The sequence below is a fragment of the Asterias amurensis genome, chromosome 13 (genome assembly GCF_032118995.1).
Source record: "Asterias amurensis chromosome 13, ASM3211899v1".
In the NCBI taxonomy this organism is placed as follows: domain Eukaryota; kingdom Metazoa; phylum Echinodermata; class Asteroidea; order Forcipulatida; family Asteriidae; genus Asterias; species Asterias amurensis.
In genome coordinates this window covers 4278508-4299327 of record NC_092660.1, presented here as the reverse complement: position 1 = coordinate 4299327, position 20820 = coordinate 4278508, and the positions used below count along the sequence as shown (strand labels likewise).

The following is a 20820-nucleotide window of genomic DNA, read 5'->3' as shown; positions in this document are numbered from 1 at the left end:
TTATTGCCATTCTAGTCTAGACCAGATTTTAAAAAAGAGCTCTAGTTAAGGGAGTGAGTGGCATTTTTGAGTAAAAGTTGCTAACAAAGAAACAAATGTAGTAATTGGGCTACCATCCATGTCCTTAAAGGGACATTTCTATACAAGAAAATACATAATTAATAGTACACAACACATGGCAATTCAATTGAATTGAATAATGACTTGAGAAAAAACACACACCATTATGCAGTTGGACTATCAGTAACAGGGAAACTGATGAGCAAACATATAAGACAATGCCGCACAATGTAAATGTAAATTTCCTATGGGGGAGATTCATTTACATGACATTAAAAAAATGTCTCAATGGAATCGATACCAGGATCAAAGCATTCCATTAAAGCTGATATTTCCCAAAATCAAATAAAATAGTTTTTCCAAAAATTAATCTGCTTTTATGTTATGATAGAAGTATATACCGGAGACGATATCCTTGTGGTACTGAAACAAGAATTATTGTCTTCTTGTACGTGTTTGTATAAACACGACTAACTTTGCGTTATACTGCTAACAAACAAGCAAACTGGACTTTGTTTTTTAAATTGTTGGCCTACAAAAGTTAGATTAGTGCTCTCCCCGCTTGAGATTCGGAGAATAGCACAAGACAGGAGAGAATGGGAAAAGCTTGTGTCCGCTGGCTGTGCAGTCGACTGATGATGATGATGAAACTGTGGAGCATACCTTTTAAAACGGGTGAGAATTGTAAACAAAAAATTAGTTGCTTCAAAATCCTTTAAAATCAAACGTTTTGCAGGCCTGTATGCTTCGTTTTTGAAAGGGCAAGGGCACCAAGGCATTTTCTCTTTGGCAAAGGGCACCCAATGAGGAAATTGTAAGGTTCTGCTGGGGAATTTCAAGGGAACCAAGGCACTGACCATGGGCAACAGAGGCAATCGCCTTCATTGCCTCCATGAAGTATCAGGCCTGGTTTTGACTGGTAAGATATTTCAAGCCATGAGTGTGAACACTAACAATTAACCTGTTCAAAAACAGGGATCACTGACAAATTGACATACAATACAATTTACTGTATCATTGTCGAGTATGACTTCACCTGGTAGGCCTTTACGCGTTTAAGTAGTGTAGGCCTACATTATAAGAGAAAATGATCAACGGTTTGTGCTTTAAACAACAGAGAAATTATGTTCAAATAATAAATGACTCTATTAGACAAAACACTAACTCAAATACTTTCAAAATGACAATGAATGGACCTGTTGGTCCCTCTGCAAGTGCAATTATAGCAGATCTATCCAGGACACTCAAAGGTTTGTTACGGATACCTGAACTGTACCCGGGTACTTGCCCTGTATGGTATCCTGACAACATCAATCTGGAACCACAGCAGAACCTGACTATTTTTCACGTGAGAAGTCTGTCGTCTGCTAGGTTTTTTGTATTGTTTTAAAAAAAAAAATATTCAGGCACCAGCATGAGCCCACCAGCACCACTGCCAGCAAAAGCACCACCCACAAGCACCACCGCCACCCCACCAACATTATCACCACTAGCAGTAGCTCAACTAGCACCAACACTAGCACCAGTACCAACAGCACTAGCAACAGCAGCACAAGCACCACCAGTACCAACAGCACTAGCAACACCAGTACAAGCACCACCAGTACCAACAGCACTAGCAACACCAGCACAAGCACCACAAGTACTAGCACCACTAGCACCACCAGCAATAGCACCACCCACAAGCACCACCGCCACCCTACCAACATTAGCACCACTAGCAGTAGCTCAACCTGCATCAACACTAGCACCAGTACCAACAGCACTAGCAACACCAGCACAAGCACCACAAGTACTAGCACCACTAGCACCACCAGCAATAGCACCACCCACAAGCACCACCGCCACCCCACCAACATTAGCACCACTAGCAGTAGCTCAACCTGCATCAACACTAGCACCAGTACCAACAGCACTAGCAACAGCAGCACAAGCACCACAAGTACTAGCACCACTAGCACCACCAGCAATAGCACCATCACAAGCACTAGCACAACCAACACCACCAGCAATAGCACCACCCACCACCATGGTGGTGGTACTGGTGGGGGTAATGCTTGTGTAGTGCTTGTGAACTTGAACTTGAACTTTGAATGTGTTCATAAGGCTATAGCCTTGTGAACTTGTCAAATTTTGCACAAACATGTTCACAAGGCTATAGCCTTGTGAGCTTGTCAAATTTGCCTGAACATCTTCACAAGGCTATAGCCTTGTGAACTTGTCAAATTTTGAATGTGTTCACAATTTTGTCAATTTTGCCTAAAAATGTTCACAAGGCTAAAGCCTTGTAAACTTGTCAAATTTTGCCTGAACATGTTCACAAGGCTATAGCCTTGTGAACTTGTCAAATTTTGCCCAAACATTTTCACAAGGCTATAGCCTTGTGAACTTGTCACATTTTGAATGTGTTCACAAGGCTATAGCCTTTTAAACTTGTCAATTTTGCCTGAAAATGTTGTAAACTTGTCAAATTTTGAATGTGTTCACAAGGCTATAGCCTTGTGAACTTGTCGAATGTTGAATGTGTTCACAAGGCTTTGTGAACTTATCAAATTTTGCCTGAACATGTTCACAAGGCTATAGCCTTGTGAACTTGTCAAATTTTGAATGTGTTCACAATTTTGTCAATTTGACCTAAAAATGTTCACAAGGCTAAAGCCTTGTAAACTTGTCAAATTTTGCCTGAACATGTTCACAAGGCTATAGCCTTGTGAACTTGTCAAATTTTGCCCAAACATTTTCACAAGGCTATAGCCTTGTGAACTTGTCAAATTTTGAATGTGTTCACAAGGCTATAGCCTTTTAAACTTGTCAATTTTGCCTGAAAATGTTGTAAACTTGTCAAATTTTGAATGTGTTCACAAGGCTATAGCCTTGTGAACTTGTCGAATGTTGAATGTGTTCACAAGGCTTTGTGAACTTATCAAATTTTGCCTGAACATGTTCACAAGGCTATAGCCTTGTGAACTTGTCAAATTTTGAATGTGTTCACAATTTTGTCAATTTTGCCTAAAAATGTTCACAAGGCTAAAGCCTTGTAAACTTGTCAAATTTTGCCTGAACATGTTCACAAGGCTATAGCCTTGTGAACTTGTCAAATTTTGCCCAAACATTTTCACAAGGCTATAGCCTTGTGAACTTGTCAAATTTTGAATGTGTTCACAAGGCTATAGCCTTTTAAACTTGTCAATTTTGCCTGAAAATGTTGTAAACTTGTCAAGTTTTGAATGAGCTCACAAGGCCTTGTGAACTTGTCAAATTTTGCCTGAATATGTTCACATGCCTTGTGAACTTGTCAAATTTTGCCTGAACATGTTCACATGCCTTGTGAACTTGTCAAATTTTGAATGTGTTCCCAAGGCTACAGCCTTTTAAACTTGGCAATTTTGCCTGAAAATGTTCACAAGTCAAATTTTGAATGTGTTCACAAGGCTATAGCCTTGTGAACTTGTCAAATTTTGAATGTGTTCACAATTTTGTCAATTTTGCCTAAAAATGTTCACAAGGCTAAAGCCTTGTAAACTTGTCAAATTTTGCCTGAACATGTTCACAAGGCTATAGCCTTGTGAACTTGTCAAATTTTGCCCAAACATTTTCACAAGGCTATATGTTCAGTAGGCTGTATAGCCTTGTGAACTTGTCAAATTTTGAATGTGTTCACAAGGCCTTGTGAACCTGTCAAATTTTGCCTGAACATGTTCACAAGGCTATCCTCTTGAACTTTTCGCTCTAAAAAGAAATCACAAGGCTATATATAGCCTTGTGAACTTTTTGCTCGAAAAAAATAGCCTTGTGAACTTTTCCCTCGACAAAAATCATATAAGGCTATAGTTGATAAAAATGCTGGACTTTACCCCTTACAGTTTTTCAAGTTTCGCCCCAACTTTCAAGTAAAAAAGAAATAACAACTTCCTGATTATTGTTCAAATATTATTATTATTGGTTTCTGTTTAATACTAATGGCTTCAGAAAAGCCTACTTCATCATAAAGAACACAACATTGTCTAAAAAAATAGACAAAAGTTGATAAAAGTGCTGGCCTTACCCCCTATGATTCTTTCAAATTTCGGCAAATAAAAGGATGCCGTTCGTACTACGTCACGTCGAGCAAGGCATGCTGGGAAAAATGGTGCGGCGAGATCGATCACCCCTGGAAACGAGGTTGATGAACCCCTTTACTCCCCGCGGCCATTTTCTTTCTGAACGCGGGCATCGTTTGTTCCACGTGTGTGTGGTGAAAAAGCAGATTTTCTGCAACTATTTACATCGAAAACCGACATCAAAATTCTACAACTTCCACCTTGAGAACTGCACGGATGTTCATAGAATCTTCTTAATCAGGTAAATGATTCATGTGTTGATGCAAAAGAGGAAAATTGAGGGGGTTTCTAAGACATGATTGTCCTGGCAATAATATGTAACAGTCAACTCGTTGTCAGCTAATGATACCCAAGACAAATCGAAGAAACATAGATTGTGTTAAAATATTTGTTAAACCACTGAATTCTCGCTCAATACAAGTGAGGAAAATATTGTTAGAGACGGATAGACCCACATCGATTTTGCTGATGAATTCTAACGCTTTGCACACAAGTATTTGTCTTTGAATTGTTTTCTTGTATGTTGGGAATTAGATTTGACGACATGATTCATGAAGTACTGTACATGTCATGTATATGTGGAGACAATTTAAAGGTCCCCTTAATTAACACGCTGTCCTGAAGTAAAATTTCCCAATGCCCGGTACTTTATATATCCCCTCATTATGTATGAACACTAATTTACATCCATACTCTAAATATAATTTTGTTCTTTTTCAGAGTTCGTGGAATCTGAATGTTTCCCTTTCATCAGAAGTGTATGCTGCCTCTCCCTGCATCTTAGAAGTCTTTCCAGCCATAACAGCAGTCACTGAGGTACAAAGCATCCACCGTTCTGTGGATGTATATTTCTATTACTAGCTGTAGGGCCATAATAATTTATACCAACCATTTGCCAAAATTTCTCTCGTACTTTTTTTTTCTCCTAAGACCCACATTATTCATGACTTCTTTTTTTTGTGGGGCCTCCGAAGAATCAGTTAAATTTCTATTAAAAACTTTCATTTAGGTCAGCCCATCTTCTCGATGAAATGTTCACTTTTCCCTCAAGAGCCAAACATCATGCCTGTTACAGGCTAAGCATTGTCAATTCGATACTAAACTACCCTTGAGGTCATTACCTAATACTGTTAATTAGCATTTAAGAGTTTTGCAACTGATTCTAGTTCACCAAGAAGGAACGATTACACTGTGTTTCTGTACTTGCAAACATGGACATACTGTTCAAGAATAATAATGTAGTTTCTAACCCCCCCCCCCCAAAGGATTTTGAAAAAAAATTAGCTTTATAATTTTGAACGCATCCTTTTATTATTAAATAGCAGTACAGTTTATCTGATCGTTCTGATTATCAAGGTATACTTGGTAGCTACACCAAAAATTAATTACCATGAAAAGTTAGAGCATTGGTCATATATTGATGTCAAACAATGTTGCTGGAAAAACACCCTTTAAAGTAAAATGTAGTTTTAGGGAAAGTGGTAAAAAAATGTCACCCCAAATATTTGAATCTGAGAAAGGCTTCAGGCATAGAGCCTTTCTCATGCATCTGAAAGCACACAATTTTATGCATGGAATATTGGGTTTTCTTTCATAATTTGTTTTCAACTTTGACCATTCCAACCAAAACTTTCACTGGTTTGTTACTTATGCATTTATTGAGGCACACCAAGCGAGGAGACCGGTGTTGAATAATTACCAAAAGTATCTCCAACCTTTATTATTTTCTAAAAGTTACTTTTAATTAGTTCATCAACACCAAGAAGGGAATCATCAAAGTTATAAGCTGTTTATAGAACCAATTGTCCAAATTAGGATTCATCGGAAAATAATAAGCGAACCAGACTAGATTATTTATTTGAGTTTTCAAGACTTTATTTGAACAAAATAACCTCACTTAGTGCATCCACACTGTTAGACATTTCCACCACCCACCCAACCTCAAGAACTTAATTACGATTTTGTAGTATGTTATGTTTCCCGAATGTTTTAATTAAAACTATTTTTGTTTTTGGGGTGCTTGTAGGCACTCCTATTGCTTCCTTACTATTCATTTTGATAGTTGCTTAAATTGATGGTTCGAAATATGCCAGTTGATGTACAAATGTATAGTTTCAAAATTGAACATAACCCCCCCCCCCCCCCCCCAAACCAGTTAAGAATTTAACCGAGAATACATCAGCTGGCAAATGACAACCATAGCTAAGAAATATAAATGATCAACCAAGGAAGAAATGTAACCTGTTCTTTTCCAAAAGGAGTTCACATGGCTAACAAAAAAACTAGTCTCATGAAAACACGAATTAACTATTTGGTTTCTGCAAACTTGTCAAGTAACCGTTGTGCTTTTTTTTCCATCTTACAAGAACTCAGAATATTTACCGAATCAAAGCGTTTTTTTGTTTCTTTTCAAACAAATCTAATTAAATTTGACTCCTTTATGGTTTACAGGTTGCATTTCTTACTTATAAAGAAGGTACAACATTGGTATTCATATACTGCATATAGAGTGCACAAATTTTGACACAAAAAACATATAAATCATACTTGCAGCGTTTCAAAACAAATTTCTTTATTTATTGTTTAACTCAATACAGTTTTTACATCAAGTGGACATTTAGATGAATGTTTCCTTGCATGCTTACCAAAATTGAAGGTAATGCATGTTCACTAAATTCCCGCATTAAACTTCTAAGTTCAATTCGCAATAGCGTAACTACCAATGTTGTATCTTCTGTAAAGGCCGCATCTTATAGCTTGTTCTGTGACTTTATAATCCCAATCTTGGAAAGTCCACAAAGGGACACAAAAATTACTAAGTCCAAAAAAAGACTAAGTACAAACATTGACTGTGAGTTTCTGCTCAAAAAATGACTAAGTACATACAAACAATGGCTAGTGTTTTGGTCAAAAAAATGACTAAGTCCACAATAGGACACAGAAAGCCTATTTACTAAGTGTTTTTGTCAAAAAATGACTAAGTACAAACAATGGCTAGTGTTTTGGTCAAAAAAATGACTAAGTCCACAATAGGACACAGAAAGTCTATAACTACCAAGTTTTTTTGTCAAAAAATGACTAAGTCCACAATAGGACACAGAAAGCCTATAATTACTAAGTGTTTTTGTCAAAAAATGACTAAGTACAAACATTGACTATGAGTTTCAGCTCAAAAAATTACTAAGTACAAACAATGGCTAGTGATTTGGTCAAAAAATGACTAAGTCCACAATGGGACTCCATTTTATTGTTATTTAAAGTCACAACAAGCTATAAGACGATACCTTTAATAAGGGGCTGCATTCCATTTTGATGTACCTGGCTATATAATCTAATGGTAATTTGAATTTGACGCCTTGTATAAGTGTCATGTGCAAATTTCTAGTTGATTACATTGTTGGTGTACATTGCTATGGAATACAGTCTCTTCTGCACCCCTATAGGGGGTGCACTTGGTTGATCATGATTTTAATAATAGGGGGGGTAGGGCCAAACTTTTTACGCAGTTAATTTCGAACCGTACAACGGCACGAGAAATTTTTTTGGCTGACTTAGTCTATATAAAAAAGGCAATTTTTAAGGGATTTTTTTGATTTTTTTAAGCACCACTGAACTGTAGAAGCAGCAGAGTTGCGCAAACGTGTGTGCCAGTCGATGTGGCCAACTACTATCTAGAAAGTGAAGCGACTTAATGATCTAAGTATTAATGGAAGGAAAGCATTTTATTAAGTTAAATCAAGTTAATGTTTCATTGATAGTCTGTTTTACCAAAGTCCTGCTTTACATGATTGACAAACTAAAAAGATTGGTTTTTAAAAGTCCGAAGCCAAAAACAAACTAAAGATTTTTTTTGCAAAGTCCAAAACAAAGGTCGGAAAGGATTCTGTTGCCCGTTAAAATGTTTGATGAATCTGTATCAAGTGTACCATCGGACGTCTCCCCCTGTTCGGGCAAACACGTCGCTAAGTTCTTGGAGTAAAGTTTGAATTTTGGTTGAAATGTAAAAGGACGCTTCCACTCCATCACTGATTGAGTCCTGTACCATCAGAATAACGAAGACTTCAACCCAGATGATGATGCGCTGATCAGAGAAACAAGATTCCAACATGGCGGCTGAACTTGAACAATTTTGTGGATTTTTGTGACAAGCACAAAAAACAGAACTAAAATACGCATGTTCTTTTCAGTATTAACAGCACACTCAGGAATGTATTGGTTTCACTTGCATTAGAAGTACTACACTTCTTTATAAATTTTGTTTCAAATCTATCATAAATTTTGGATTTGTTAAAACATCGCAACATTTTAACAGTGTGTGTGATTACACGTTCAAACGAAGTCATATTTCAAAGTCAAAAGTGAGATTGTACACAAACATCAGATTTGCATCTTCATTACATTGAGTATCATTACAGGAGATATTGTAGATGACGTTGGGTTTATGGAGGATAACTAGACTGAGAAAAAAAAACTCTTAAAAAAAAAACCTAACCTATCGCTAAACAAATTCTTAACTTCCAAGTACAACAAAGTTTCAAATCCTACGTAACTACAAATTGCTGATGAAGTCCCAATAAAGTATTGAACATCTAGGATCAACAACTACTCCTACTGATTAACTTCATGTAAATCTGCAAACCAACAACTGCATACTAATGATTTCGTACCAACTATAAACTACAATGTTTTTGCATAAAAATAAGTCCGACGTCGATTTCGGAAAATTAAGGTTTTATCAGTGACGATAAGATCCCAAGTACAACAAAGTTTCAAATCCTACGAAACTACAAATTGCTAATGAAGTCCCAATAAAGTATTGAACATCTAGGATCAACAACTACTCCTACTGATTAACTTCATGTAAATCTGCAAACCAACCACTGCATTCTAATGACCTGTACCAATTATAAACTACAATGCTTTTACAAAAAATTGAGTGTGACGACGATGTCGTAAAATTAAGGTTTTATCAGTGACGATAAGATTGCTAATAACTTGGTGTATTTTCCATCTAGAAAGACACCTGTGATTCTGCAAATAGTACATGACTAAAGTAACAAGGTGACATCTTATTTAGAATACCTATTCCTGCTGTGTCTTTTTGGCATAATATTCATAACAAAATCAATCTAACAAGCGAATTGAGAAACAGTTAATTTAGCTATTTATTTAATAATTCTACACTAATACTGGACTGGTGTTTATGCTTCCTATAACTACCTAGCCATGTGAAAAATTACTGTTTGTTCTGCGGTTATTTAACTGAATAAGTCTACACTAATTCTACACTAATACTGGACTGGTGTTAATGCTTCCTATAACTACCTAGCCATGTGAAAAATTACTATGTTTGTTCAGAGGTTATTTAACTGAATAAGTCTACACTAATAAACACCTAGTTTGATCCATTGTACACTTCGCTGTTGTACATATTGAGACATTCTCATGTTTACCATAAAAGGATGGACATCGCACAATATTTGTCTCGTTTCAAAAAGATCAATTGTTGTACTGACAAAAAACTAGTAGGTTGCATTTGTTCCTGACAGTTCTACGGGTTTAATATCTTAAACTTGCCTACTCTTTTTAGAACCTGTCAAAATATTAATGACCAAGTGTCTTTGTCACTTTGACAGCCTAACTAACTAAGACTTCAACCTAAAGGATGATGTGCTGATCAGAGAAACAAGATTCCAACATTGCGGCTGAACAAATTTTGTGAGTTCTTGTAAGCCGCCTGAGTGTCGTCACCATGTTCAGCTGGAAAAGGGTTAACCAGTTGTAAAAACTCTTCACAACTGTCAATAATTAATACCCTGAAGGATTGAAACACCTAATGCAGCTAAATTACTATGTTTATGAAAAATGTATACAAATCATGCACACCACAGTGGCAGTATTTGTTAAAAACGCAATGGCTATTGGTCAACATAATTTGTTAATCATTTCCTCAACTGATTGTCGTTAACAAACCTACTATAGAATCTGTCATGAAGCTGACCACTCAAAACCTACAATGAACAACCTAGTTAGTTGGTCACTGAAATAGACCAATAGTTAACGTCATAGACTGAATATTGTCAACCAGTTCAACAAGGGTTTTAACTAAATCAAAAATCTCTACACTATTCTAACTTACGAGGGAGTGTACATACAACCTACTGTGGCTGAGAATTAAACCAGTCACAATTACCTAATGCACAACAGCATCTTTCTAAGCGACGATGTTTCTTCTACAAAGGACCCTGTTAACTTCCTACACAATCCCAATGTCATCTTTGATATCTCCTTTTGATACAGTCAAAACTTCTTAACACAATTGAAACCAATGTAAAAGCCTGAGTACCTGATTGAAATGTGAATAGCCATGTTCAGAATCTCGTTTCTCCGACCCTCGCACCAACATCTGGGTAGAGGTCTCCGTCATCCGTCAAGTTCAGAAGCTCCCTCAGATCAGAAGAGGATGTCCAGTGTAGAGAAGTTGCTCAAAAAGTAGACCCGTTTACACAGGAACAGTATAGAGAGACGGGTACCAACTTAGGATAACAAAATGATCAGGTAAAAAATGTGCAAAAAAGTGCAATGGTCCTCAGTCCTTGACACTTTTGATACAGGCCCCCAAAGACTTCAACAGGCAACCAAATCCTTTCTTTCTTAGGTTTCGTTTGTTGTCAGAGATTGAGAAAGTTGAAATAGTTTGTCAATCATGTAAGGTAGGACACCGGTAAGACAGACTACCAGCGCCACATTAACAAGATTTCACTTAATAAAATGCTTACCCAACCATTAACTCTTGAATCATTAGGTCGTCACACTTTCCAGATAGTAGTTGGCCACACCGACAGGCACACACGTTTGCACAACTCTGCTGCTTCTACAGTTCAGTGGTGCTTTCTATAGCATTTAATGAATGGTAACCAATTAATTTAAGACACAATTTTTCATATTATAAAAACAGCCAAGTACAACATTTACTATCCTTGAGTTGAAAAAAAAGTTATCTTTGAAAATATATATTTTTTTTATCAGCTGATGCAAAAAAACTCAATATAATTTAGATTTGTTAATTATTACTGTCGCAGCAATGCAAAGAAAAAAAAACCAACATTTTCAAATGAAGTTTGTGACTGTTTTGTAAAAAGTATTGTACTTTTTAATCAACTTTATTTTGAGTTTGGACAGGTGTGCATCACACTTATCCAAACATGTCATGCCTAAAATGAATAAATTTGGTTAAATTGGTGACGTACTCGTATTTCATTTTGAGTTTGGACAGGTGTGCATCACACTTGTCCAAACATGACGTGCCAAAAAGGAATTAATTTAGTTAAAATGATGACAAACTTGTATGTCATGAAGATTGGTCCGAAGAATACAACTAAATTGTATTGAGTGCAAGTTGTACTTGGCTTCACAATCATCAAAGTATCAATATAGAACCAGAGGCACTCCCACAATTCAGGTCCAGGCAAATTTTGCAGAAATTTTTGTTCTCCAAAACCGATTTCAGATATATCACATCTAGGAAAATCTAGAAAAGAAGAGTTTTTAAAGCGAGCAGAACGCGAAAAAAAAAACATTTGCCAAGAGAGTTTTGAAAAAAATAAAAATAAATAAAATTCCGTATTTTGGAAAGGAAAGACAAACGTTCTAAAAACGTTGAAAAATGTGTGCGATTTGTCAAAATAACGTGAACTGGTTTCGTGGGATTGCCTCGAAAAAAATGTATTAAGACAAGTTATGTAAACTACACAATTATTATGCAGTTGCAAACCAAACTACCAAAAAGGACAAATCTTTTCGCATTGGCGTATTTCCTGTCCCAAAATTAAGTTTAAAGCCACAATTAAGAATTGCTTTGATTGACAGCAATTTATTTTGCGTGTGTGGCCAACACACAGAATGATGAGTGAAATGTTTCACGTAATGATTTGTCTTCTGCTTTTTGTCAAGTTGGATCACAGATGCAGTGAAATGCACAATCATAAATAAATCCAGGCCTGATACTTCACGGAGGCAACGAAGGCGATAGCTCGGTCTTTTAAATAGGGCAAGTGCACCAAGGCGTTTTCTCCTTAGTAAAGGGCACCTCTATGGAGAAATTGCAAGAACATTTCAAGAGGCACCAAGGCAATGACCGGTGGCAACGTTGCCTCCGTAATGTATCAGGCGTGTTGTAGTAACAGTAGAGAGGATGACATTTGTGCAATGACCAACTCTCAGGGAAAAAGAGAATTTAAGTCTTGTCACGACCAATAAGTTACAAAGTATGCAATGATCCTAACCAGAGCTTGTCCCAATTTTATGGCTCTGTTTACCGTAAGCACAGAATCGGCACTTACTGAGGCAGAGCGGCAAGCGTATTTCACGGGTTAGCAGCGAATTTTTGCTTCTGCGCATGTGTACTCCACGTTACTAGTATTCCACGGTTCAAAGGCTAGCAAAAAATTCGGTGCTTGCAAGTAAGCGAGGAATGTGATCGAAAGTGCAGAATTCGGCAGTAAGCGGGGAATCGTGATCGAAAGCGAAGAATTCGGCAGTAAGCAAAGCCATGAAAATGGGCCCTGGAAGGCTTTCATCATAGAAGGTTTGCACTCAAGTTTCTTGTTCGTTCTGTCAATCGATCAACCCACCCCAGGGGTAAGGGGAGTATCAATCAATAACAACAATTCATGAAGGTAAACAATTTAATTTTAGATAATCGTTTTTTGAAACTAGCTGTACAGCATGAGTTATCACAAATTAATGTAAGCAACACTGACAGTTCAAAAACACCTTTACCACAGTTCGGCCATTTTGTCTGGTTCCCGTGAACCCATCAAAACCAGCTCGAAACTCTCAAAGTAAAAAAAAAAGGAACCAGACTAAATTCGGATGTCAAGCCTCATTTTGTTTCTTGAGACAATCCTGATGGCACTGTCAGTGATAAAGGATCCTTATCTTATTTAAGTACCCATACTGGGATGGATGCTCGGCCTCCTCATCAGTAAGACATCTCTCTGGCATCAGGTGGTCGTCGTCGTCGTGGTGATTTCATCTCCTTGTTCCAGTGAGCTCTTGCCTTGAGTTCCTCTCAGTGTAGACCGATCCAAAGATGTTCATTCTCTTCAATCTCTTGATGCCTGTAAAACAAAAAAAATAAATAAAAACCAACTTTTACATAAAAAATGAATCTTTGACCCTAACCATCCTGGGGTCGATTTCACAAACAGTTAGAAAGATTACATTAAACAGTGAAAGTTTCAGCAAAATAGGTCTTCTGGCTCTACTTGCTGAGAACACAGAAAGAAGAAAAACCCTGTCACAGTAGCGATGAATCCATCCAAGGTAAAGATTTTGATTCGTCAAGTTTGCTTTTTTCCCCAAACATTTCAAAAAAATTGACCAGGGGTTTCCTTACGGGTGGCAAACCCTTTGACACTGAATTTTTACTCTTCTGTTACTAACCTCTGAAATAACACGAACCTATTTGTATATCGAAATATTTGTATTTTTCAAAATTTACCAAATGTCAACTTTTAAATTGAAGTGGCGCAATTTTCAATCAAACACAGTTAAAAAATTGGCCAGGGGGTTTCCTTACGGGTGGCGAACCCTTTGTCACTGAATTTTGCTCTTCTGTTTTCAGAGTTAAAAATATAAAACCAAATATTTGGGGGCTTGTTTTTCAAGACTTACCAAATGATAAATCGCCTTCTATGAAGTGGCGCATTTTTCAATTAAAAAAATCGGCCTCCTCATCAGTAAGACATCTCTCTGGCATCAGGTGGTCGTCGTTGTCGTTGTCGGTGGCGATTTCATCTCCTTGTTCCAGTGAGCTATTGTCTTGAGTTCCTCTCAGTGTAGACCGATCCAAAGATGTTCATTCTCAGTGTAGACTGATACTCAATCTCTTGATGCCGCTGTAAATAAAAAATGAATAAAAAATTACATTTACATAAAAATGAACCTTTTATAAGTACATGCACTGGGTTCTTTTACATGCGTTACACAACAGCTTTACGTTTGAAGGATGAAGGACATGGTTAAGTGTCTTGCTTTAACCGGACACAAGTGTCGTGGCTCACTGGCAATTTGAACCCACACTCTGCTGATAAGAAACACCAAAGTTTGAATTCGGTGCTCGGCCACGACACTTCCGACGACGATTTACACACATGCCATGTGAACAGTGACTTCTGCTTGTACTTATCCTCATATAGCACTGAAATCCGTCATTCAGTGACGCTCGTGGCTCTTCAACAATGTTACCCCTGATCACTAGGACATTTGTTTCATTCATCAAACCAACTCAGCTCCCTTGGAAGTAAACTGCCTCTGCAGCCAGATATGTAGTGACCAAGCTAAATAAATCACAAGAACCATCTCAACCCTCACAGGTACCTACTAACCCCTGTGCAATCTATGGAAACTGTATGATATACCTAAAAGGATCTACAAGCCTAAAGCCTGGTTTGTACTTCCTGCAAATGCAGAGCAAATTTTGTTGTCATGAACTTGCAACGAATAACTAGCAACGGTTGAACTGTGTTCAACCCTTTCGGAACATTCGCTAAGAAAACAGGGCTGTGTCGCCAAAATTCACTTTGCATTTGCAGGAAGTATGAACAAGGCTTAAGTAGTGATTAACTTACTTGCATGATGGGCAGAAAATAGAAGACGGTTTGTCCTTCATCAGCTGATCGTGTTTGCCTAGTGTGGAAATGAAGTCCATCGTGACAGCACGTGGCACATGCCCTGTCAATCTGAAACCAGACCAGATACAAAAATGAAATTAAGAAGTGATGAAAAATAACCAAGCATTGAAAAAACAAATTTGTGATAATACGCCTAAAAGTAAAGGACCATAAGTTTTGGCAAAAACAGTCTACTTGTTCCACTTGCTGAGACCACACAAAGAAGAAAAACCCTGTCACAGTAGCGATGAATCCATCCGAGGTAAAGATTTTGATTCATCAAGTAAAGTTTGCTTTTCTCCCAAAACATTTCAAAAAAATTGACCAGGGGTTTCCATACGGGTGGCGAACCCTTTGACACTGAATTTTTACTCTTCTGTTTTCAGGGGTAAAATATGTAACCTCTGAAATAACACAAACCTATTTGTATATCAAAATATTTGAAGGGGTTAACATTATTTTTCAAAATTTACCAAATGTCAATTTTTAATTTGATGATGGGCAAATTTGGCGAACCCTTTGTCACTGAATTTTTGCTCTTCTGTTTTCAGAGTTAAAAATAAAAAACCAAATATTTGGGGGCTTGTTTTTCAAGACTTACCAAATAATAAATCACCTTCTATGAAGTGGCGCATTTTTCAATTGAAAAAAATTGGCCTCCTCATCAGTAAGACATCTCTCTGGCATCAGGTGGTCGTCGTTGTCATCGTCGGTGGTGATTTCATCTCCTTGTTCCAGTGAGCTATTGTCTTGAGTTCCTCTCAGTGTAGACCGATACTCAATCTCTTGATGCCTCTGTAAATAAAAAATAAATAAAAAATTACACTTACCTAAAAAATGAACCTTTGATAAGTGCATGCAGTGGGTTCTTTTACATGCGTTACACAACACATGGGACCAACAGCTTTAAGTCTGAAGGACTTGGTTAAGTGTCTTGCTTTAAACGGACACAAGTGTTGTGGCTGGCAATTTGAACCCACACTCTGCTGATAAGAAACACCAAAGTTTGAACTCAGTGCTCGGCCCCAAATTTTGTTGTCCCAACAGTTGAACTGTGTCACAACCCCATTGAAACATTCTCTAAAAAAACAGGGCTGTGTCGCCAAAATTCACTTTGCATTTGCAGGAAGTATAATAATGAAAGCAATTTTATAGCACCCCACAAAGAATTCAAGTATGAACCAGGCTTAAGTAGTGATTAACTTACTTGCATGATGGGCAGAAATAGAAGACAGTTTGTCCTTCATCAGCTGATCATGTTTGCCTGGTGTGGAAATGAAGTCTATCATGAACGCACTTGGCACATGCCCTGTCAATCTGAAACCAGACCAGATACAAAAATGAAATTAAGAAGTGATGAAAAATAACCAAGCATTGAAAAAACAATTTGTGATCATATGCCTAAAAGGTAGGGCCATAAGTTTTTTTTGTGTGTGTCAATGATTAATGGACAAAATATAGAAAGATGGAATAAAACTGAAAGTTTCAGCAAAATAGGTGTACTGGTTCCACTTGCTGAGGAAACAGAAAAAAGCAGAACCCTGTCACAGTAGCGATGAATAAGTCCAAGGTAAAGATTTTGATACATCAACAATTAAGGTTGATACATCAACAATTAAGGTTTGCTTTGTTCCAAACATTTAAAAAAAAATGGGGTTTCCTAATGGGTGGCGAACTCTTAGTCACCGATTTTTGCTCCACTATTTTCACAGGTAAAATAAAAAACCTCTGAAATAAAATGAACCTATTTGTATATCAAAATATTTGGGGGCTTACGTTAGTTTTCAAATTTTACAGAATGTCACCTTTAATTTGAAGTGGCACAATTTTCAATCAAACACAGTAAAAAAATTGGCCAGGGGTTTCCTTACGGGTGGCGAACCCATTGTCACCGATTTTTGCGCCTGTTTTCACAGGTAAAATATAAAACCTCTGAAATAAAACGAAACTATTTGTATATCAAAATATTTGGGAGCTTATGTTAGTTTTCAAATTTTACCCGTCAACTTTTAATTTGAAGTGGCACAATTTTCAATCAAACACAGTAAAAAAATTGGCCAGGGGTTTCCTTACGGGTGGCGAACCCATTGTCACTGATTTTTGCTACTCGGTTTTCACAGGTTAAATATAAAACCTCTGAAATAAAACAAACCTATTTGTATATCAAAATATTTGGGGGGTTACAATAGTTTTCAAGTTTTACCGAATGTCAACTTTTAATTTGAAGTAGACAAATTTTCAATCAAACACAGTTACAAAATTGGCCAGGGGTTTCCTTACGGGTGGCGAACCCATTGTCACTGATTTTTGCTCCTTTTTTTCACAGGTAAAATATAAAACCTCTGAAATAATACGAACCTATTTGTAAACCAAAATATTTGGGTCTTGCGTTAGTTTTCAAATTTTACCGAATGACAACTTTTAATTTTAAGTAGACAAATTTTCAATCAAACCCAGTTAAAAAATTGGCCAGGGGTTTCCTTACGGGTGGCGAACCCATTGTCACTTATTTTTGCTCCTTTTTTTTTCACAGGTAAAATATAAAACCTCTGAAATAATACAAACCTATTTGTATATCAAAATATTTGGGGGCTTACATTAGTTTTCAAAAATTACAGAATGACCACTTTTAATTTGAAGTAGACAAATTTTCAATCAAACACAGTTAAAAAAAATGGCCAGGGGTTTCCTTTCGGGTGGCGAACCCATTGTCACTGATTTTTGCTCCTTTTTTTCACAGGTAAATATAAAACCTCTGAAATAATACGAACCTAATTGTAAACCAAAATATTTGGGGGCTTGCGTTAGTTTTCAAATTTTACCGAATGACAACTTTTAATTTGAAGTAGACAAATTTTCAATCAAACACAGTTAAAAAAATGGCCAGGGGTTTCCTTACGGGTGGCGAACCCATTGTCACTGATTTTTGCTCCTTTTTTTCACAGGTAAAATATAAACCTCTGAAATAATACGAACCTTTTTGTATATCAAAATATTTGGGAGGGTAAACGCTATTTACAAAAATTACAACAACAAAAATCGCCTTTCAAAATGATCTGGTACATTTTTCAACTAAACACAGTTAGAAAATTGGCCAGAGGTTTCCCTACGGTTGGCAAACTTTAATCACTGATTTTTGCTGTTTTCAGAGGGATAAAACCTCTGAAATAAAATAAACAAATACAAACAAAGAACTTTGGGTTTTTTTTTTCAAAATTTACCAAATGATAAACCACCTTTTATTCAAAACAAAGTTTTGCATTTTTTCTTTCAAACCATTTCATAATTGACCAAAGGTTCCCCTACAGGTGGCAAACCCTTTGCAGAGATTCGTTTTTGTTTCTTTCCTGAAACAAAATAAAATGGTGAACCTAAATATTTTGGGGGTTATAATCTTCAAAAGAAACCATTTGAAATAATCACCTAATAAATTTCCTCTATTGTGCATCTTTTTTTCATAAACCAATTTAAAAAATGGCTGGAGGTTTCCCTGTGGGCGGTGAACCCTTTTCACACTAATTGTATATCTTTTTTAGGAAAAGTTTCCGTATGGCGCCACCACTTTTTCATTCGATATGAAATGATTTAGTATCTAATTTACCTCAATGAGATATCCTTTTTTGTAAAAATGAGTGAAAAAGTGGTGGTGCCATACGGAAAGTTATCCCTTTTTTATTCATTTAGAGTTAAATATAAATAATGAAACCTCAGAAAGAAAAAAGAAAACCAAAATGTTTTGGTGGTTCTAGTATAGACAATAAAGTACAAACATAAATTCTGTATGTAAACATCAAGATATAAACCTAAACAATTTGGACTATTCCTAAGATAAAACTCCGGTGTTTCACTCACCAGTGGTCCTTGGTCTTTCTGGCTGACAACCTCGTGACGACCTTCAACATCCTTGGGAGAGTTGAGACGCAGGTAGAACACACCGTGTATAATGCAGCTGTAATGAGAAGAAGGAAGACAAAAAGTTACTTTTCATTCATTCATTCAAAAATGTGCTGTCTGTGCTAATGGTAGTGATATATGTGGTCACCACCGAGTGATACACAGAAAAAAAATTGACTGATAATATAAATAATATTAAACACAACTTTACACAGTGTTACATTTTGTTGAAAATCTGTGAAAGGAATGTAATTTTAACTTTAAAAAAATTGAAAAAAAAAAACTATTTTGAAATCACGAGTGCCCAGCCCCAGCAGGTTTTCTTTTTACAACTAAAAAAGATTTTGATTTTGTTTAAACATATTTTGTGTTTTAATTTGTAAATTATAAATGACCAAACAACAGCGGATGAACCACCAGTGCATTCATTACAAAGGATGATATAAAAGGCAATTATTAATCCTACAGACAGACCTAGAAGATATTATAATGTAAATTACAAAACTATTAATTGAAAACTTTGTCTACTCTATCCTATAAATAATTTTTTTTGTTATACTAAAAAAAATATTCAACAAATTATCAGTCACAGGTCAGTTACATCATCAGAATCAAAGTCATTGAGCTGAATTCGAATTAATAATTATTTAATATAATTAATATTCAAAGTCTGTTGCGATCATGCATCAGCCTCCTCCCCCACCGCCTCCTTGGCCACGTCCCGACCCCGCCTACCCCTTTTATAAATAACGCACAAGTCAAGGGGCTATCACACACAACTTTACAAGCTCCGGTTTCCACAATAAGTATATATATTCCAAACTTACTTTTTGCATTTACTTTGTCAGGACTTGTCTTGCACTTCATAACTACCGTTCCTTTTTAGGAAACGGTAAAACGGAGCCACATTGCGGGCAAAATTCTCTCGAAGAAGCAAATGACTCCTCTTCGTCCATTTTGGAGGAATTCTGATCCCGCATGCGTTTCTGAATGGAAGGCACGTGATTCATCAAGCTTGACTTCTTCCATACGTTCAGCGTTGAATTTGGTTTAGGGTATCTGACTAGGTATTTAAATAAGAATCGCGCCCTCTGTCGGCGGATTGTACAATCTCCCGCGCAAAGTTAATGAGATGTATTAATTAATTAATGCACTTGCTGGATGATTTTGAATAAGTCTGGTTAAAAATACCAAGCGCAACAGGATAAACAATCAAATTAAACACACAATACCGCCAAATACAAACCACACCACATCACTATCTAAGAGAGAAGTCCCTTCCAAATACTACTAAATGAAAATCGCTTTAAATTTGTTTAAAATAATCCCCAGAACATTACAAAAGTTTTCGTTCACAAAGATGAAAAAAAATAATAATATTTAACCAATGCTAGAAACTAGTTTTTGCCTCTCGCTATTTTTATGTTTAAATTGTCTTTTCATGTGTGTCCTCAATTCATTTTGTTATTTTTAACCACAGGGGTAAAGTTTACATGATAATAAAAAAAAGGAGGGGCGTAAAAAGTTATATTTTAGTTGCTGCAATTCACATAATGAACAAGTTAAGGGGGGGGGGCAACAACAATTTGGAGTTTTTCATTAAATGAACTAACAGAGTTTTAATTTCTCTTTGCCCCAGACTTATCAAATTTTGCCTGATAATGCGAACACAAGCATTGTATACTTGGCAAATTTTGCCTGAAAATGTGAACAGGGCTATTATTCTTGTGTTCAATCAAATTTTGCCTGAAAATGTGCACAAGGCTACAGCTTTGTCTGAACATGTGAGGCCCTACTTAGCATTGGATAATTGAAATACTGGAACTGTACAAGGCTATTATGTCCTTGTGTACAATTGTCAAGTTTTTCCTGAAAAAATGTGTACTTGTTAAATTTTGCCTGAAAAAATGTGTGCTTGTTAAATTTTGCCTGAAATTGATATGTACACAATGCTATGCCTTGTTGCATTTTAAGGCAGTTATTGATGTGGCTGTGATTTAAAATTAAATATCACTTAAAGGCAGTGGACATTATTGGTAATTATAAAAGACTATAGCCTTCACAGTTGATGTATCTCAACAAATGCATAA

The 20820-nt window shown here is 36.5% G+C and overlaps 1 long non-coding RNA gene across 1 annotated transcript; it reads right to left on the bottom strand.

Annotated features, from left to right (window-relative positions):
• Positions 1–6311: 6311 nt before the first annotated feature.
• Positions 6312–19691, bottom strand: LOC139946338 (uncharacterized). Its single transcript, XR_011787229.1, has 7 exons — positions 19558–19691; positions 18689–18785; positions 16044–16153; positions 15438–15631; positions 14795–14905; positions 13839–14062; positions 6312–13282 (listed from the first exon to the last, which is right to left on the bottom strand). It is a non-coding gene; the product is annotated as an uncharacterized lncRNA (long non-coding RNA).
• Positions 19692–20820: the final 1129 nt, after the last annotated feature.